Consider the following 20,561-nt stretch of genomic DNA (forward strand, 5'->3'; position numbering starts at 1 on the left):
TCACATATTTAGGTAAGTGCAATTTCTATACCCATTTAAAAGCAGGAATTTGAAACACTGACACATTAAATAATATATTCAAAGTCATGCAGTCCGGAAGTGTCAGAACCATGAGTTAAACCTGAGCAATTGGATTTCAGAGGCCATGGGCTGACCTGATATACTATTTATCTTTCAGTAATGAACCTTGTGACATAAATGGGGGATGGGAGGGAAATTTGGAAGGGGGGGAAGGAATGTAAGACATGGTATCTGGAAAAACTCTTGAATCCTTGGAACTGTATAGATAATTTCTTACTGGTGCAAGTGTATTTTATCACAGAGGACTCTAATAAGACAACCTTTGCATATTCCAAAGTGTTTTTAATACCCTAATAGATGAATCTAAAAACAAAAAATCAAAAAAAACTGTAGTGATGCTGTATTTATTCGAAGTATCACCTGGATACAGCCTTCATTTTGGGGCTTAGAACAATGATATCAGTAGATGAGATGTGGAATATAGAACAAAATATATCTCCAGACCTGCATTTTCTTCAGTGTCCATTCAAATGTGTAAAATACTAGTAAAGTGAAATCTTTTAATATAAATTGTAGAGTGTAATGAAAAACATGATTGTCTTCCTGAAATAAACTATTTTAACTAGTATCAGTGGTACTGGATACTAAGTTAACGTATAGTATCAATCTTACGAAGAAATTACTGTCATTCATTCATATTCAAATTCAAAACATTCCTACTCTGTGCCGATACTATGTTAGACACTAAGAATGCAAGATAAATAAGATGTAGGTTTTGCTTACAGTCTTTTATGGAGAGACACAGTGGAGTTATACATGGCATGTATAGGTTAAATAGTAAAGTGACTGAGAAAGTTTCTCTTTTAAAAGACATAGAGAAGAACAGAATACTCTGCAGGGTCTACTTGGGAGACTGAGATAGCAGGTGTGTCTGTTATCTGTTGGTGCAAAATAAACTGCCCCCAAAACTTAGTTGCTTAAAATAATACTCATCTATCTGCTTATAATTTTGTGAATTAGTGATTTGAGCCAGGCTCATCTGGGAAGTCTTGGTGTCATCCCAAGTAGTGTCATCTGGGTTCATATGTGTATTGGGTTTCATCTGGGATGGAAAAGACTGGGACTTCTCTACATAATGTATTTTATTCAAAAGTTCAGACTTTTCCACCTAGTAGGTAAAAATGTTTCAAGAGACAGCAAATGCTTTAGACTCTGTTTACATCACATTTGCTAATGTTTCATAGGCTAAAGCAAGTCATATGGTCAAGATCAGAATCAATTTTGGAGAGTACCACAAAAGGACATGGATTCCTTCGGGGCCACTATAGTAACTTAATACCATAGATGCCCTCTGGCCTCAATGAGTCTCATCTCTCCTACATGTTAACTAAAACAAAAAGGATTATCTGTACTGCCCTACCTCCTTTCCCAATTAAAGCATGCAATGGGTGAGACAGGGAAAGGATAACTGCAATAGACCATCCCATTCAAAGAAAAAGAGGCAAGCAACAGTCACTGTATCGTAGCAATTCTGAAATATAGCCAGGCTTCCCTATACCTACGATCTCAAGGACTGTTCCTTTATTAAGACCCAGTTCTGCTTCCTGAGTGGTTCTCTTGTCTATTGTGCTTCATAGCTTTGGCTCTGCCCTTTGAGAAGTCTTTTCTTTTTTATAAAAAATGGCTGAGTAGGTTTCTCATTCTGTTCCTGCCTATACAAAGTTGGATCACAGAATCCTCTTTTGCTTTTGAGTTGGCTCTGTCCCTTTTGATCATCCGTACTGATTCAATTTCCTTAAAAAATGTCATAGGTTCTTCTGTGAATTAGATTATAGTTCATTCCATTAGACAAAAGCCGTATACACAATTCCTTTCTTTTTGAGATATCTTTTTCTAGTCATCTTCAAAAGTATTTCATGATACCATAACTTTAAGATTTCTAGAGGTCTTCTGTCAAGATGAGAGGATCTAATAGGCACTACCTTGACTATTTCAGAGGTCTTAGCAAAGGGTCTTGTAGCCTTGATGGGATATTTACTCTGGGACTATTTTTTTCTCTCTGAGAATCCTTTTCTGTTTAGAGGGACTGGAGACATGAAATAGTTTTTATATTCCAACTCAGAAATCCTGGCTTCTCTGTATTTCTTCTAATTCTGCTTGAAAACCTAACAGTTCTCCCTTTAGTTCATCTCTCACATCCTGTATTTTATCATATGCCATTAGAAGGAGACAATCAACATTTCAGACATTTTGCCTAGAAATTTCCTTAGCAGATACTCGTATTTTCTGTTTCATAGATGACCTTTTTGTCAATTTTTTTTTTGCTACTGCATTCATCGTTTACCTTTTTTTCCTAGACTCCAGTGGCAGTTTTCTCACTTATTTTCTTGTTTCTACGAAGAGTTGTTTTTGTTTTGTTTTTTTCGTTTTAACATAGATTTTGATAATTTCCTTAGTTCTTCTGTAGCCCTTGCATGCCATTGAGTTCCAAAGGCAATGCCACATTTTAGGTTTCTGCAGGTGTGGGTGACACCTATGAAAATAGTATCCTGGTAGGAAGGTCTTTGAGACCTGCAAAGTGGAAAAGAGACTTCTCAAGTCATTAGTTTACTACCATATCAGATGAGAAGTCATTGACAGAAGAATCAATCTTGTATCGGAACATGCAGATTTGTGTTTGCTCAAAAGAGTAAGGTGCAGGTGTGTTTGGGAAAGAGAGAAGTTGGAAAAACTAGTATTATGGGAAATTCAGGTGCTAGCAGTGAAGAGAGAGAATTTGATGCAGAACAAGCAAGAAATTCATGGTCTTTACATGGCTTAATAGGTCCTTATTACATAACATATGCCACACTTTAATTTTCTAGTAAATTACAATTTGAAATACCAAAATGCAATTCGCAAATATGTTTTTTAAATAGGTGTCATAGTGTATTGAGAAATTTTACCCTGAGTACTTAATTGGATATAAAAAAATAATTCTTCCCAAATATTTGAAATACATCAGTTCTTAAACAAAGCATCAATAATCATTAAAAACAACAAACACGTATGATCATTTAGGTATAATATTGTTCCAACTGCATCCCTAGTACGAGTTTCTTTTAATAACATGAACTCTGAAATTATATCCTTGCTGTTAGTATTTTTATAATTATAAAACTAACATAAAAATTGTTATGCAAATGGAATCATGTGTAAGATGAGGTGGTAGTGGTACATAAAGTTGTTATTTACAATAGCTTTATGGCATGTTTATTACAAATGCCTAATTTTTTCCACACTAACCAAGTAAATAAATCATATCACAGTGGTAGGTTGCAAATTACCAGAATGAAATATTACATTAAGATAACATAACTCATAGGAAAGGCACAGGTTTGTGGTTCATGGCCAAAGAGGAGAAAAACTAAAATAATAATAATAATAATAATAATATTAGTATATTTCATCAGAGAAGTCCCTTCTCCCTCCTTCCTGATGATCTAAACTATTGTTTCTTCAATTCCCGGCTCCACTCTCAGATCCATTTTGGTAGCTTGCAGTCAGAACCTCTGGTTAGGCAAGGCCATTGCCTGTGCTCTGAGGTAGGAAACGGGTGTTGCTGGCAGGGCCCTGTGGTTGAGTGGGCCTGCCGGCTGGTCAGGCAGGGTTGTGGGTCATCCTTCACCATCAGGTGGGGCTACTAGCTGGGCTCTGCAATCACCTCTGGTTGAGTGAAGTCTCAGGCTGTGCTTTCTGACCTTTATGGTGCTACTGGCTGACTCTGTGTTTAGGCAGAGCCACAGGCAGGGCTTTGCAATCATATGGGGCCTAAGGCTGTGCCCCAGAGTTGAGTAGGGCCTCAGGCTCAGCTTCACCAGTAAATAGGCCATTGGTTGTTCTCTGCTCTTGGGCTAGGTTGCAGGGCTCTGTGGTTGGCCTGGGGCTCCAACTGTACAGTTGGTGAGGTTGGAGACTGTACTTTGTGGTCCTGCAAGGTTGCCATCTGAGCTCCCTGGCTATGTAAGACTGTCGGTTGTGTTCCACCACTGGGCGGAGTAACTGGCTGGGCTCCCTACATGGATGGGGCAGACGGCTGTGTTCAGCAATCATGCAGGGCCATCAGCTGGCTCCACTGCTGGGCTAGATTGGAGGCTAGGCTTCGCAGTGGGCAGTACCATAGGCTGGGTTGGAAACTGCCCAGGGTCCCAGTTCAGGCTCCCTGGTTATGCAGGGCCAGAGATTATGCTCAAGAGTTGGGCAGGGCATGTGGCTTGGCTCCTGGCCTGAGGACTGTAACATGGGCTCCACAACTGCCCAGATTCTCTAGCCAGGCTTCTTGTTGTGGAAGAACTAGAGGCTATAGTGGAGCTGCAGTTTTGCTCCCTGGTCCAGGCCAGCCATTGGATGTGCAAGAAAAAGGTTCTAGTAGGATAAAAAAATCCTTAATATCTGAACACTCACTCTGTCCAGGATAACTGAGAATTTGGTGAAATATTGCAGAGAAATAGCCATAAATGTGCAGAGATGGCCACGTAAGAATGTCTATCATAATATTTTGTAATATCAAAAAATTAGAAACCATCTAAAGAGTCATTAATAGGGAATTGGTTGGACACATTGAGACTCATCAATTCCTATAATGGAATTTTATTTTTGGTCATTTTAATAAATGAAGTAAATTTGTTGAATAACAGTGAAATTTGTTGAATAACAATCATTTTATTAGTAGTTAAAATACGCTGATTGCTTTTCAGTTGCTAGGCAATCTGGTAAATTCTTAACACATCATATTTAATCCTTACAATAACCTTATGAGGTAGATACTATCTCCATTTTACAGCGGGGTAAGGGTTAAAAAGATTAAACAATTTACCCAATTTAATATGGTGCTAAATGGAGGGAAGGTTGGTGTGTCCAGATAGTCCAATTACTAATATGTGTTTCACTGGTACTAAATGGATAGATGCAATACTACATATTAAGAAAGAAGCAAATTAGGGAATAGTCTGTGTATATTGTCATTCCACTATGGGAAAGAGTGTGTATATGTGTGTGTTTAAAAGGTGGACGTACATATAGCACAGGGCATGGAAATAGGGAGGGGAACTAAGATTACTGAGATTTTGCAAATTGAAGGGTAGAAATATGATTTAATATCCTCATTTTTTTTCTTATCAGGAAAAAAATAAACAGATACTCTCAGAAAGAAGTGAAAGGAGAGCTTGAAGATACAAGTTTGCAGGTAAGTAGTTTATTTGTGCACAGCACGTTTTGCTATTTTACAGTCCTGGAAGGGCTTCTCCAATCTGATCATCTTTGTGTATGACAGATCTGCTGTCACGAGTTGCTTCGAGAAAAATTACGTTTGGTTCTGAACAGGAGGCAGAGAGAGAGACATAGAGATTGCGGGGTTGGTGATGGCTAGTTTAGAAGGGCTGAGAGAATTTTTTTGATCTGCCAGGAGAAAGAACAGTGGGGTGGGGAAGGTGGAAGCTTATTTCCTCTGTCTCTCTAACGTGTGTGGTGGTGTAGGGGGAGACTTGGAGGAATTTATGACCCTGGCCTCACAGAGAAAATAGTGTTCACAACTCAAAGTGCTCATTAAGCTGCTGAAGTAAAAAGGGCTGGGGAATTCCTCACACGAGGAGGCAGCAGGGTACTGACAGTAACCTTCGGTGAATGGATGTAAGTATTCAGCTACTGGGAAGCAACTGAATCTTTGAAAAGAGGTTCATGATTAGAGCCCAGCAGTTTTGACACACTGCAATCAAGCTGTAAAGAAACACAGTATAGTAGGGGATAAGCTTATCAAAGGAATAAAAACCAAGTATACATTCAGTTAGAGCTGAGATATCAGCTTTTGCAAAAAGAAAAACAAATAACCAGGCTAATTTCAGACAGTATTGTTTTCATTTGATTCAAGTATTTGAGATGAATAAGTATCCTATTATAGAGAGGTGAAAAGAAAACTGTTCATGGAAATCAAAATACCCCAAAGAAAATCACTCCCAAATTGAAGACGAGAAAGTAAATCCTTCATGGAAATATAAGTGGTGAAATATTTTAAAGTGAATTTTTTTTATATACTGAGTAATCAATTTGTACTGTTTTAGGTAAGTTGGTATGTTTGTTGTTTAATGGTTCAATTGAAAATCTTCCATTTTTGACAAAGAAAGAAAAGTGTATTTCTGACTATGGAAGTAAAGTCTTTATTTAGTATATAGCTGAGCTGTTACAATTACCATCATCTTGCACTAGTCATTGAAACTTACTGAGTGCATATAACGTGGCAAGAAATATTCTAAGCACTTTATTCACAGCCATTCATTCATTCCTCACAAAAAGCCTAAAAGGTAAGAACTATAATTAGCTGCTGTTTGAAGAGGAAACACTGAGGCACGTGATAGTTAAGTAATTTATCCAAGATCACATAGCTTGTACATATTAGAGCCAAGATTTTGACCTGGGCAGTCTGGCCTCAGAAATCTGGGCTCTGAGTCACTACACTGGGTGGTCCCACTAACTCATAGGTAATTAATAGAGAATTAGGGGTTACCAACATAGGCTAGTTTCTCAATAATAGCCAAATACTAGAAATAGCTCTAAAATAAATAACTATGATAAATATATCAACAAATTCTTTGAAATTCCTCCTTTCAAGAGAGGGAGCCTAATGACATCCTCTTAGAGTATGGGCTGGATTTCGTCATTCTCTCCTTATGAAAAATAAAAAACAAGGAAGTGACCATGTGAGACTTCAGAGAATAAAAGACAGTGGTTTCTGCCTTCCTCTCTCTTGGATCTCTCTCTCTCTCTCTCTCTGGGAGAAGCCAGAGGACATGTTTTGAGAACAGTCAAGCAAGCTGTGGAGAGGCTCATGTGTGAGGGCAACTGAGGCCTCGTGCCAACAGCCGCCTGCATAAATCAGCTTGGATGCAGTTTCTACAGCCTTAATTAATCCTTCAGATCACCAAAGCGCCTACTAACACCCTGACTGCAACTTAATGAAACACCACCCTGTGAATCTGCTCTTGAATCCCTGAACACTAGAAACTGTGAACTAACGAGTGTTTATGATTTTTAGCCACTAAGTTTTGGGATAAATTGCCATGCAACTGATAACTAATATAGTACTTATGAAAAAGTATTTTTAAATCATTTGACCTTTTTTAGTTACAAAAAATAAATGTCACCTGTTCATAAACTAAAATCTGTGAATTCAGACATTTTCCTTACAAAATAGAATGCTTTGAGAACTCAAGAATATATTTTGTAGAAAGAGGCATAATAAATCTTATCTGAGTAAAAATTTCATCAAAATTACTTATAAAAGCAAAGAATTTTGTAAATTATAGTGTACTTTAATCTCTTTTTCCTATGTGGATTTTAATTTTTTGTTTTTAAAGAACGAATTGATGTTTTATATTTTATCAGTCACACATAAGTCTACTAGGATGACAATTCAACACATCAATTTACAGTAATCTAGATGGTAGCTGTTTAGCTTGATTTTTTTTATTTATAGAGTTTATACTCACCTGCATGTGTTTTTCTGGGATATTCTGTTGGGAGCTGCTTTCTTACTGTTATTTACATTCTATCTTTCTCTCAGGAAATAAAGCACTGAACAAACTTTGAATTACAGCTGCCGTGCACTCTACCCTGAAGGGACTTGTCTTAATCCCTAGTTTAGAATTAAAGGTTGATTTACTGGGGAAACAAATGCCCGAGATGAGATAATTTAGATCTCCACATTTCCACAGGACACTTGGCTGCCCAAATATAAAATTAACAACCATAAACTTTTCAGTAATGTTACATTCCTGGAAGAAAGAAACCAGGTCCTTGAATCTTACTTAGTAGTTAGAGTGCTTGTCATAAAATAGACACCCAAGGAGTTATTTGTTGACCTTTCAATGAATTCTTTCTTTGTTTTTCCACAATCCTATAAGAGTAGCTTCTGTTCCTGTATTGATTTTAGAAGGTAAGAAAATGAGTCACAGAAAAGTTGTTTTGCCCAAGGGCAGATAACTAGTAAGTGGTGGATTATAAAACTAAAGAGAAATTTTCATGTCAAAATTCACTGTGACTTTCATTATACCTATCTGGAAAAATCATTCTTTTTGAAGAACGTTTTGCATTAAGAGAACTGCTCCCTGAAACGTTCTTATATATTTCAAGTGTCCACGGATGTTTGCATTTGTATTTTATTGCTCAGGAAAGGAACCCCATGGAGCTAGTACCACTTGCTAGCCTGAAAAAGAGAAGGGCTTCAGGCTCTAATTCCCCCCATTGACTTCCTCAGCAACCCTGTGCGGCTCACTTAACCCCTCTGCATCTCCATTGTCTTCATCTGTAATAATAAGATGCTAATAAGTGCTGATCTGCCTTATAGGGTTGCTGTAAGGGGCAGTGGAAAAAAATCCTTGAAAGGGCTTTCAAACTTGGCATACAACATACATTTAAAACTCCAGCTACTTATTAAAGTTTCTTGTTTTTTGCCTAGTAGTGCTGTGGCCTACATGATTTTTTATTTAAAAAGAAATCTGAGTTTCTTTTCAAAGAAAGTGTTGCTTTCTTATAATTTTACCATTACACAGCAAAGAGATGTGTCAAAGGAGTACTACATTTAAATATTATCACCATCATCATAGGAAACATGATGGCATTGACATATAAGCCTGTTTCTATGTTTTTTGGTGTGTTGATTTTATTAAAATACTTGTTCAGTAGGTGTCAAATTAACACATACCTCTGGGCCATTGCTATGATAACAAGGTGTTTTGCTGTGAATGCAGAATAGCAGGTTATAATCTCTTACTAATTACTTCTAAGGATTATATAGCTACCTGGTGCCACCGTATCTTTCACACTTATCTGGTGGCAAATTACTTATCTATTGTAAGAATGCTAGAAAAGTTCCCCTGTTGGTGAGCCTAGGGAGACCTTAATTAAAGTCAATTGAGCTGAGCGTTGTCTGTGTGTCTAAAGGAAATACACTGATGAGTTCTCTTGGGAGACTTTATCTGTGCTGCTTCTCACTGCCATTTCAGTATTGAATTTTCCTGATGTTCAAGGAAGCCACCAATGTCTTTTTTAGAAGGTCTGACCATAGTAATCTTTTTCTCAGTAACTAAGAAGCTCAAGAGGTTTGGAGGGAAAGAACTAAGTGAGCTTAAGTAGTCTTTGGAGGCTTCATCTTAAGCTGTACCTTATTTTTGTATTGCCTTTCTCCTTTCCTTCGAAACATGGCAAAACACTAAATTCAAATTTTGTCCGAGTCCCAGGTGTGGCTACTCTGCGGAGAGTGAATTTTAGCAGGGACAAAAAGGAAGTGAAGAGATCACTGATGAGTCTCTGGAGGGCACCTGGGTGAGATGTGATGGCGGCTTGTCCGGACTAGAGGACGTTCTTAAGCCTTTTGTATTTCATGTTCGCCGTTTACAAAATGTGAGCAAATTTGCAAGACATTTTGTCCTCCTAAAATAAAAGGATTAAAATGTCATTTCTTAATGTTTTTGTAGCTTGAAGACTAATTTACTGAGTCATCTAACAAGTATTTGTTGGGGTCTTACTGGCTGTCAGGTATTGTGCTAATTGTTGCAGATACAGTAGTGAACAAAACAGATACTTTCCGAGCCCTCATGGAGATTACACTCTAATAGGGGAGTCAAATATTAGACAATGAACTCATAGATGTAAAATCTGTAGTTGGTGTAGGTGCTTTACAGGAAAAGAACAGATAAGGTAACAAGGAATCTATTCAAGAACGAGTTCTCCACAAAGGCCTTTTAAAAGAAATGATATTTAATATAAACGTAGAAAATAAGATGGAGCAGTCCAGAAAGGGAACAATATATGCAAAAGTTAAAGGATGGGAAATAGCTCACTGCATTAGGGAAAGAAATAGAATGTCAGTGTGTCTAGGGCAGCGTAAATTCAAGTAAAAGCAAGGACCAAAGATGGCGAGTCCAACTAGACCCAGAATATGCAGGTACTTGTAGGCTGTGTAAGGAATTTGGATTTTCTTTTTTTTTACATAAAGTGTGATGAGAACTCATTGGAAGGTTTTGAATATGATCCCCTTTGCATTTTAAAATATTACTCTGACTACTCTTTAGAGAATGGATTTTTGCAGGAAAAGGGTGAGAAGGTTATAAAAGTGGTCTGGATAAGACGATGTGTACTAGAGTCATGGTAGTGACATAGAACAAGAAGTACATATATTGGAATGCAAATGAACTATACTTGGTATACTAAGCATATGAGTTTTCTGGCTTAAAAAATAGATGTTAAGAAAATTGGACATTTTGGCTATAAGAATGTTGGGAAAGGTTAGAGAAGAGCTATTGTGTGTGGGAGGAGGGATTAATGATTAAATATTCGGGTTTGCACATGTTACGTATGTGATGCCTTGGTGGCATCTACGTGGAAATTTCAAAGACAAATTTGATACACAGGTTAGGAATTCAAGTAAGAGATTGTGTGGAGATGTAAATTTGGGAGTCATCTCGTAGAGGTGACTGTGAAACTCAGTGCAAAGCAGTGACATCATGTGGGATTTAATACAGAGAGGAAATTAAAGGGATGTAGGAAATAGCTAAGTATTTAAGTATTAAAGATTTTGATCTTAGAAGGAAATTGAGAAATGAGTAAAAGAAACCAAGAAGGAGCACGCAGAGAGAGGGCCACAAACAAAGAGAGTGTGGTGACATGTAATTAAGAAAAAAATGTGTAGTGAAATGTGTCAAATAAAAGGAGAGACCTAGCCAAGAGAAGCATTGAAAGTGTGCTTTAGGTTTGTCAAAACAGTGGTTGTCTTTGGCCAGATACGTTACAATGGATTTATAAGGACCTATGCCATATGGAAGGTAAAGAAATGAAGAAAGCAAATATGAGACTACTCAACCTCTTCTGGTTCTAATAACTTCCTGTTCCCAGTACTTTATCCCCTCAAGTTTCTTTTGCTTCCTACATGAGTCATTACAATATATGAATGATCTCTATTCTCCTCCCCCCTCTACCTAGAGACACCTGAGAGATTAGAGTTCGTTCTTTCTTCTGTTTAGTTTTGTTGCAGGACTGTGTTTGCTCAGTTTTAGTTATTATTCTCCCCAGAGATTGCATGAGAAGCAAGAGGCTAGGGATACAATGTTCTGTTATAAGACATATATGTGACATGCTCTGGCACAAGGCATGTGTATATGGGAAACACAGAAATACCAGGTATGATCAAAAACTACTGTGAATGTTTTAAAAAAATGTATTACAGTAAAAGACACATTGCTATTAATACCCCTCAAAACACTCCCCCTCACTTCAGACACACTTACCCCATCATTCTTGCCACTTTTTGAAGCAGTTCTGGAAGTCCTCTTTTGTGAATGTCTTTAGCCCTGTCGTGGCTGCCTCAATGTCCTGAATCGATTCAAAACTTCCTTTCATGGTCATTTTGACTTTGGGGAAGAGCCAGAAGTCACACAGTGCCAGATCCAATGGATGAAGACATACCATAATGTTTTTATTTGACAGAAATTGCCATATACCAGAAGCTATGTGTGACACAGAGCGTTGTCAAGATGGAGGATGATTTACAGCACACTTTAAAACACACTTTCTCTCAACCGTAGCTCACACCCCGACTGATTGCACGGAACAAGTTGTCACTTGTCACACACTGTTACTAAGGTTTGACTTGCCGCTTCCTGTATTGAAGATCCCTACCTTTCCATTAGATGGCACTTGGCAGCAACCTTCGCTGCATTTCTTTTTTTTTTTTATCACACCTTGTATGCCACCCTTCAAGAAAGGACTTGCTCAGCAGAGGGAAATTTGGTCAGCAGATAACTCCAGCTGTCAGCCACTCAGGGTATGCCTCACTCCAGAAAACTGCCTCGTCAGAGGCCATGCCTTCAGTCAGTGACTGAATAAGATGGGGACAGAAAGTCCAGGTCATTTTGGTCTAAAGCAGGACAACTTTTATGGGCAATTTTTGTTTCAGAACTTTTCACTGGGTTGGCTTGAATTGTTAGGCCTGCATTTGCAGTTTAACTTATCCCTAATAGTTACCCTAATCTTCTCAGTGTCTACTTACAGAGAACTCAACATATAGCAGTGTATGTGTAGAGTGTGACCTCTTATACCTCCTAATAATTTTTGTTTCCTTCATGAGTTAAAATATATTCAAAGTTGAAAAAAGAAGAAAATAATAATGTTCTGGACACTTGGGATATTTGTTAGATCTTTTTTCCTTTGTATATTGTTTATGTATTTAATAAACATTGGATATATTAGATATGTACATGCATATATGATTGAATATTCTCATTTATCACCAAAAATCATAACATAAATGCTTAACACATTTATTAAACACTTGGATATAAAAGTGTTAATTAATTATGGAAGTTTCTGGATGCTGAGTCCAGTCTTATTTAACACTTTATAATAAATCTGTAGGAAGGAATACAATGTGAAATATAAAACTATTTAATAGAGCTCTTCTTCAAATAGACATAATACATTAGAAAATTTCAAACGTATAAGTACCAAGAAGAAAAACTGAGAGAAGAATTTCATTGAGACAAATGTAAAGTGATGCACATGGAAATAATTGCTTCGAGTTTCTCAACCCAGCAGTCAGAGTGATCTAGATAAAAAGTGAATTAGATGATATCATTTAGCTACACTAAGCTCTCCAGCAGCTACCCAAGGCATTCGGAAGAAATGCCAGTATCCTTATAATTGCCTACAAGACCTACCATTATTTGGCTTATGATTACTTCTCGGGAATTATCTCTTCCTACTTTCCACACTGCTCTTTATTCACTGACCTTGCTGATTGTCAAACACACATGCACGTTCCCACTGCCGGGCCTTTGCACTAGCGGTTTCCTCTGTGTAGTGTGTTCTCCCCCTATACGTCCACATGGCTCACGACCTACCTCTTTCAAGTCTCCTAATGTCATTGAGGCTTTCTCTTACAATCCTATTTAAAGGCGCAACTCCTATCCCTGCCATCCCCCGTTCCATTTTCATCCAAATTCTTTTAAGTGTCAACCCACTGTCCTGTAACATACAACTGTTCTGGCTCCATCACTAGAATATGAGAGCAAATTATTTAGCCTGTTTTGTTTATTGCTGTGTCTCAGCACCTACACACAATGTCTGACACATAGTAGGTTTCCATATATATTTTTTGGATGATTGAATAAATTTACTGTTAGTTCCAAAAATGCAACCATGTCCCCTTTGTCTTTGGAAGCTTTAAATAGCAATAATCTAAATCCCCGTCGATGAGGATGTGTCTACGTGAAGGAAGAATTCTGGCCAATAGCATTCTAATTTCTAGATAGATGTCTTTTTTTTTTTTTTTTTAATATGATTTATAGAGGCAATCCAAAAAAAATGTCTACTTTTAGAATGCAGGTAATAAAGCACTTTTGATATAAAATACTGTAATATGAGCCATGCTTTTTGAGAGCATTCACATTTTTCGAAGAAAATCTGTCTACATGGTAAATTCATTAGAACTTTCATTTACAAGAATTTTGTCAATAGGCCTTGCTTAATTGCCCAAGCACCATTGTGCAAGAAAGGATATAAAACAGTTTTCTAAGGAGAGTCTTGATTTTGCATGCAAGTCCTACCTTTGCAACTTCCAAGAAAAGGGGGAGAAGCTAACCAGGAATTGAGTCTTGTCAGGCTCCTTAGTTTTCCTCTCAAATAGGTTGTATTACGCATACATCTAGGTTGGTTATCTTTACAACCTTTGAACCTGCATTTCACTGGTAAACACAAATAGACACATTTTAGATTGATATGTTCTCCAATATAATATAACTCTCTACCAACAGATATTTATCAAGTCTGAGCTAAGCAAAAAACCTTTTGAAGAAGAGACTATCCATTTGGTTAGATCGTCTAAAAGGTATTCTTGAAACAAGCTGTGTCAACAGATAGCTGAGTGCCGTGATAGCGTGGTATTGCCTGTCTCCTCCTCCCACCACCTTCCCACACACCTAAGCCTCCATTGCAGGATGTTTAGAAAAAGAGTATTCTGAAACTTCTGTGTACTTAGAGGATGCTGTTGAGGGGAAGCTCTCTTACACTAAGTAGTTGTATGTTCATGAATGAATGATTCTCTTTTGTTTTACGGATGCTGAGAATTATGAAACAGGCCCAACTTTCTCATAATATCATTGACATCATAGCTTCTAGGAAGTTATTTTGGTAAGCACATTTGTTAAAGTGTCAGAGATTGGCTAGGAAAACAGAAACCATTCCAGGTATTCCAAACAGTAAGTGTTTTAATAGAGAATTAATGGCTTGCACAGCTACTGGCAGGCCTGGGACACAAAGCTGTAGGTATAGGGCAAAAGAGGTAGGTGACGTACAGAAGCTCACCTGAAAACCTTGGTAAATCTCAGTCATCTCTGCAGCTTTCACTCTTAGCTGGTTCCCAAAGCAGATGATTCTCAAAACCTTGTTTTCTGCCCAGGCATCTACCCGCAGTTGCCTCCAGAGGATATTAATGGTGTTTTTGTCTCTTCTGCATTCCAAATTTCATATAAGCAGAACCCTACAGGGAAAGGTGCAGTGGTAAGGTCCAGTAGATAGCAAGTACAGAATACCTGCAAGTTCTAGGTTATTTATAAATTCATTGGGTTATAAAAACACATATAGTAAGAAAATGCCACTAGAAGCATCATTCAAGTCAGATGTTAACTCACTGCACTGTCTGCCCACCTCCTTTTAGGATTGGATGATTCTTCATAGTTCTTCTCCTGGGACATGTGAGCTGTCAGAGGAGTTAACTTTAGAGAACCAGGCTGTCAGCACATTTGAATGACCTAATTATGTCTATAGTTTTATTTGTTTTTATATTTGTTGTTTATTCTGGCGGGTGCTTGAGTAAATTTTTTTTGTATACAGTCCAGAGTTTATGGCTTATGCTTCACATTTTAACCTTTTCCAACCTCAGCAACTATGCTATACAGATACAGCATTGAAAGCAATATTTTTAGCAGTATCATCCTTTTTAGCAATATCATCCAATAAAAGACATTCGCCCACTGTAAGTTTTATTTTATCTCTCCAAAACTGCAATTTCCTTTAGGAATTTCTAGCAAAACTACAGGAGGTGGGACCAGAAACAAAAGTTTTCATGACTATCTTCCTAATTAAAAATTTAGACCAAATTTGTTGTTCATACATAATAAAGATATTCATTCCCTTATTCTCTGGCCAACTTTTACAACACAATTATTTTGCTTCTAAAATTAATCTGTGATCTCTCATTTCATTTATATATCATTGTAAGGTACCTTATATTTTTTTCTGGGACAAAAGTGATAAATTACAAACACAAACATCTTTCATTTACTTGAAAGTAAATGGGAGTTTATTTCAAACAATTTCTGATTTTTAAGAGTTCATTTCAGATTAAACTCTTGTGAAGGGAACAGGGAAAATGTTTTCTCACTTTTTGCTGAGAAGAATTTTGTTTTTCAATCCACACCTGGCTAGGTGTGAAGTCCAAGCTGACTGCTATGCATATTTATTACTAGAATTTTTTATGAAACGTTTCAAAGACATAAGTAGAATGTGGGCTTTGCCTGTGTGCTGAGGACTGTACACTGAGCCGGTCAGTAGCACCTGATTTAAGAAGCTATTTGGAAAGGGTGGAACTCTGCCCCAAAGAACCTCAAGAACTGAGTGATATTCCAGGGACCTCAGGTACGTCCCCTGAGGCAGTGTCAGTCAGGTGGTGGAAAGATGACAGAGCAAGGAGTCAGGAATCCTAGATTCAAGGTTTTGTCAGCAAAGTCCACTCTCTACTCACTCTTGTAAATGACTCATTTGTAAATCACTTATAACAAATCTCTCCTATAAAGTGGAGATATTTCTGTATTCTCTGACTCGAAGAATTCCAGACAGATTGAAATGTATGGTAGAAGGAGTACAAAATGGTGGAGTCAGGAGAAACTAATTTGAATTCTAACACCGTCCCTCACTAATTGTGACATTGGAAAAATTATCTAGCCTTGGGGAACCAATTGTACTTTCTGAAACTAATTAAATTTCATTTCCTAGTTAGTAATAGAGTATGAGACCTACCTCTCAGAGTTGTTAGGGCGATTAAATGAGATAATGCATTGAAAGAGCTATGACCACGATAAACTCTATACACATTTTTCATTCCAGCTTGGTAAGCAGCCAGGCTAGGAGGCAGACAGAAGCTCTGATGCTTTGGACAGACGAAGCTTTGAGATTCTATTGTCATGCTAACTGAATCCACTGAGTAGGGAGTGCGGGATGGAGTGAAGAGACATGCACATGGTTACTCCAACAATGTAATCCAAACAAAATAGATACCTACCTACCCAAGTGTCACCTGCCCAAGTTAAGCTGAAACCAGCAGGCCACCATTTAGGCTCTATTAGCAACGTCATGCCCTCCCTAAATAGTTGGATTGGTTTGACAATTTCTTGAGTATGTTGGTATGTCATAATTAAATTTTATTACATCATTTAGTATCCATGAATTGTTCACAAAGAAAATTATTTTACTGCTTTTTTTAAGGACTTTATATTCTTAATGATAATAAAAAGCAGTATGTATACATTTTCCAAGACGTGTGTGTATGTGTTTACATGGATGGATGGATGGATGGATGGATGGATGGATGGATAGATAGAAAGACAGGGTATATAATTTTGCAGGTTGGAATTGTGCTGCATGCAGCAAACATTACCAGTGAACAGCAATAGCTAGTTGTCTTTCCACATGGAAGATTGTACTTCTCAGCCCTGTTGTAGCCAATGAAATGTCACGTTAGGGTGGAGGCAGTGAAACACATGATTCTTTAGTTTCGTTTTGCATTCTGTGCAAGAGACCTGGTGTAGGTGGCTAAGCCTGGAACATTGAGTTAGCAGGGAGATACCCTGGAGAATTGCCCAGGCCCATAGTGGACTTTGCATGAGCAAGCAAAGACATTGAAATTATGCCAAATCACTAAGATTTTGGAATTGCTACTGCAACATAGTGTAGTCTACCTGCACTGATTGTTAGATTGGTAATGTATATAATGTATCAGAAATTATCAAATAACATAATTATTTGTATATTTTCTTAATTATGTTTTTAAATAACATTCATACATATAGAATTATGCTGATTAGTATTCCAAACATCTGTGTAGGAGAATCTGTACTTTACATTCTTACCAAAACTGTGTATGATCAACTTTTTCCAGTTGTTAGCTAAAAATTTCATTTGATTGCTGCTAAACTTTGCATTTTATTAATTTGAAGTAAATATGAATGTCAAAAAATGTTTTTTACCCATTTTTATATCTTACTAATGAAATCCTTGCTAACTCCCTTAATTTCATGAGATATGTAGCTATCTTTTCAGTAAGTTGCAAGGATTTATATTAAGACAATGAATCCATTGTCTGCTCAATACATGATGATATTTGCAGGTTGTTTTTTGCCTTTTGATTTTCATTACCTATATTTTAAGAAACTGCTGATTTGTTTGTTTTTACCTTGTTATCTTGTCTCGGTCCATATTTATTTCTACATAGTCCCTTTGTTCTATGTTCTCAGTCCCCAAATTTCCAGTTTTTTCTAACATTTATTGTCATTACTTCCAAAGTAATACAGTCAATATAGGTACAATAGAATATAAAACACTTTTTACAAATATTCTTTGTATCTTGACTACTACATGCATTTCTGATTGCTACACCTCAAGACTGAAATGCACAGTGAGAACATTCCAAGTGCAAAATCTGATAAGATATCACACTGAGATGGAGTATTAGTTCCTAATGCAGAAAAACCCTATATTTTGTTCAGGTAGTGTTCTGTCCTCTGTAGTTCTTCATATACTTTTTCATTTATTAATAAATATCTATTGAACAGTTATCACGTACCAGGGAGTGGTAAGCAGGCCTGGTACCAATGACTGCTTAAAATTTTGATAGTTTTAATAGAAAGTCAGCTTGAGAGAAGATGTTACCCTGGTATTTGTATATTAATCTGAGGAATAAGTAAATATATCCCAACTGCTTTTTGCACAAAAGATAATCGTGGAAATTGGGAAAATTTACATTTAATATGTATTTCTCTCTATATAGCTATCTATATATATTTGTACACATATAGATATATTTATACACACAAAATGTCTACATATTCATTCAAGTTTAATTAGGGGACAAATTCAGACTGTAGTAAAAATTACACTTTTATGAACTTATAACACCTTTAAAAATAAATATTAAAATATATTTGTCTCCCACAGTGAGACACCACTTTATACCTACTAGGATGGCTATAATAAAATAAACCTACATTGAAAAAACTAGACCCCTCATGGTGGGAATGTAAAATAGTGCAGCCGCTTTGGAATACAATATTCAGTTCCCCAAAATGTTAAACACAGCATTACCATATGGCCCATCAATTGATCACTTAGGTATTTAGCCAATGAGATTACACCTGGTAGTCTGAAGAGAGTAGATGGCTCCTAGGCTGTGGGTATTAGGGAGAAGACATGCAAGGATGTCTGAGATACCCTATGATCAGGAGTCTGGGGATCATGACAGTCTTCTTTTGAGCACTCTGAATTCTCTCTGAACTCTCGCATTTAGAGGGATCAAGGCCTGGGTCTGATTTCTTGGGACTCCCTCATGACCTTTAGGATGTCTGGAAAGGAGAATTCTTACCCTTCCTCACTTTGTACCCTACCTGAGTGGGTCGATCTTATTCAGAAAGCATAGGGTATGCTCTTCATACTTGCAGTTCTTAATACTTTACACTTAATAGTAAAAACTTCTATTCCCAGGAAGTTATAATAATTCTTGAGTTGGTTAGTTATTAGGTTTGCAGATAAAAAGCAAAATAAACATTAAACAAAATTGACAGAAGTATAAAGACAAATGTATCCATCTACAGTTCTCTCATATTTGATAGATTGGGCAAGAAAAAACAGATTTCAACAGTACAATTAATGAGAATAATATAATAAACACAAATAGAACCCTTTGTTCAACAATTAGAGAAAATACTTATCCCAAGAATCTTTTTAGAGATTCATCAAAAGTCATTTTTTAAATAGCAATAGAAGCATTCCTTAATCTGTGGCCTTAATATTAGAACATTTATTTTTTTAATTGGTCCCTGTCTCGACCACGGTTAAATTAAGCATATGACACAAGGAATCAAAGGATGGATTTGGAAGATTCCTAACCAGCTAAGATATTACAAATAAAATAGAACAGAGCATTGGCAAAACACAGATAGGCACCTCAGAAGTAGCCGATGAAGAGAATTTTTTGTATCTATCAGTCACCTATTTAAAAGTAACCCTGGAGGAAACCTGAATTCATGTTCTCTTCTTGTCATAATTAATATTTTTCTGACTGTTTTCTTTCCTACACATCTTGAATTTTAATGCCACACTAAAGAATAATGGAAAAATCATTTGATGAAGCCAAAGATTATATTTAATTCTAGTGTGTGTTAATTGAGTTTATTAAAAATTAGCATTTTGAATTTCTAATTCTCTCTCTAATTTATGAAATGTCATTCATTTTCTCATGTGTCATATTGTAATTAAATTTGCATGGGAGTAAATTTTATTTGTCTCAGTTGCTGAAACACTGAAGATTTGTCTGTACAACAAATGCAGGCTATTTTTATATTTGTGTGTAGAAAATAAAATATTCATTAATTTTAAACATGGCAACAGCAGTACACATGCTGTAATTGTAATTACCATTGCTTAGTAGCAGCATGTCTTTGAGTGACAATGGGAATTAGCTGAATAATTATTACATGTGCTTCTGTTTGCAATATTTTCTCAGTGTTGTTCTGATCCCTGGGTAGAAGTTGATGGTTTAGGTGAAGATATTTGAGCCAAATACTGATTTTGCTCCATAAACCATCAATGTAAACAGTCCAAGACCAACAGCAATCCACAATTAATCACATAGTAATTGGATCATTCCTTCAATGTCAATACATTAGAACCTGCATGCAAAGCACTCGGGAAAACCGTTTACCAGACCTAAATTTCTCTAGAGAAATCAAACTCTGTACAATTAACAGGAAAAAAATGAAATGTTTATTCTCTGGTTTAATTAGAAATGTACCACATCTAAAGTATCCGCGGCTGGCTTCTTTTATTGTCTAATTCTGCTGTTATCCGAGAGTTATCTTTCAGAAAAGTAGATTTTGCCGCATACCTCCTTCACATGCATCAGCATCCCTTTACCTGGATCACTAACAAATGGCAAGGGGCACAGTCTTCAATCAACATTCAGATGTTCTTCATTCTAGGAGTTACAGTAATAAAGCAAATTCACTGTTGCAAAATTGTGGGTTTTCATTTTTCTCTCTAAAATCTATTGTTTATTATGCTTTCCAATACTTTTTTTCTAGTAATGTAATTGACACTTGCATAAGGTAATTTATGTTGGGGCCTTTCCTTTCACACTACCATGATTCCTTTGGGAATCAAAGAACACATCCCTATTTAGAAGAAGA

At 36.7% G+C, this 20,561-nt stretch overlaps 1 long non-coding RNA gene across 1 annotated transcript in view; it reads left to right on the forward strand.

Annotated features, from left to right (window-relative positions):
- Positions 1-20,561, forward strand: part of LOC141568596 (uncharacterized) — a 357,655-nt gene that overhangs the window by 287,981 nt on the left and 49,113 nt on the right. The window contains exon 3 of the long non-coding RNA XR_012491759.2: positions 5,182-5,245. This is a non-coding gene — a long non-coding RNA (uncharacterized LOC141568596). The remainder of the gene's footprint in view (positions 1-5,181; positions 5,246-20,561) is intronic.

This window comes from Rhinolophus sinicus, chromosome 1, assembly GCF_057876585.1.
Source record: "Rhinolophus sinicus isolate RSI-liver-muscle chromosome 1, RSI-T2T, whole genome shotgun sequence".
NCBI lineage: Eukaryota > Metazoa > Chordata > Mammalia > Chiroptera > Rhinolophidae > Rhinolophus > Rhinolophus sinicus.